The sequence below is a fragment of the Verticillium dahliae genome, genomic scaffold, assembly GCF_000150675.1.
Source record: "Verticillium dahliae VdLs.17 supercont1.20 genomic scaffold, whole genome shotgun sequence".
Taxonomy (NCBI): Eukaryota; Fungi; Ascomycota; class Sordariomycetes; order Glomerellales; family Plectosphaerellaceae; genus Verticillium; species Verticillium dahliae.
The window spans coordinates 492,531-494,016 of NW_009276967.1; positions in this window are offsets into that span (position 1 = coordinate 492,531).

A 1,486-nucleotide genomic window follows, 5' to 3' on the forward strand; every position below is an offset into this window, starting at 1 on the left:
AAACTTACTCGGAAAGTAAACAACCCCCTGTCCTTTAAATTTTTTGGGGGGGCGGTTTAACAATACCCCCGCCCCATAAAAAGTTTATACAAAATGTTTTTGTTGTAATTGGGACTTATTAAAGTTTTTTAAATGAGCCCCCCCATATTAAAATTTTTGACCTTCTCACCCATATATATTAATTCACCCAGGGGGTGGGGGGGGGGGGGGGGGGAGGGGGGCAAGGCATGCGATTGGAATGGATGGAAGGCTTGTCCGTCCCAAATGTATGCTCACCCGCTTCATGTTGTGACACCTGAGAATTGGGATTTCCCAGCGCAACGGCACAGTAGCATATGGCAGGGGAGATAATGAAAGCCCCGGACGTTGTTGAGATTGGAGGATGCCCGAAGGATCTTCCCCCCTTCCCTTCTTCCCACCGTCCATTTTCTGACCATCACGTCAAACACCATAACCCGCGTGCTTGGGTATCGCGTGGGGGGGAAGGATGGACAATCGCCCTTCCCCATTGCCGGATCACCACTCTGTGAACCGCATCTCATAGTGAGCTAACTAGGTACATGATAGGTAGCTTGCTACAGTACGCACGTTCTCGGGCAAGCTTGTACGATGACGGCGTTGCGGCATTTAGCCACATCTCCAGCCTCAAGGCGCGTTGTCACCTAAGATCAAGCTACAACATCAGCCCCCTTACGTACAGTACCTTAATTATCCTGGAAACCCAAAAGGACCTGGTTCCAGCAATCAGGGGCGGGGATCGGCGACCTCAACGTCCCGCCGCGCTCCTCGGTCCGCACTGGATCCCGCCTCATGCTTGCTTGCTTGCTTGCCAACTTGCTTGCTGGTACCTTGCCTTGGGGCCACTAGGACAGAAAGGTAAGATGGCAACCAGGCAAGCCAGGACAAGGGAACGAGCGGGTAGGCAGGTGGACAAGGTCGACCAGCACGCGCAAGCCGAACAGTCGCTGTGTTTCCTGATGACCACCATTTTTCGTTTCAATTGACATCCCAAGCCAAGAAGTCTCCGCCTCCCCGCGCTGCTCCTGTCCTCCGACCGATATGGGAATCTGGATGAGCAGACAGAAATCGGTGGCTCTGTCACGAGCACACCCTCAATCGAGAGCAAAGGCAACTTGGTCCCAACGCCCTGTTCCCCGTCACCACCATCCGCGCGCGCGTGCGAGATATGACAGCGGCATGGGCAGTGGAGAGGGCCAGAGCAAAAGCAAGTCCGTATGCCAACCAGCCCTGAGAACCCACCCCGCTGGATGGGTCACTGGGACGCTGGATCGGCTCGCCTGCCTTACCGTCGACGCTCGGTCTCTCGCGGAGCTTCCCCGGTGGGAAAGGGGGGGGGGGGGAGAAAGGGAGGGGGGGAGAAGTTCCTGCGCCGGCACAGCTCTCTCCCGCTCGAGCACCCGTTCAAGCCTCACTCGAGAGTGTCGTGTCGAGGCGGGTGTGTGCCAAATGACGGCGGTACCGAAAT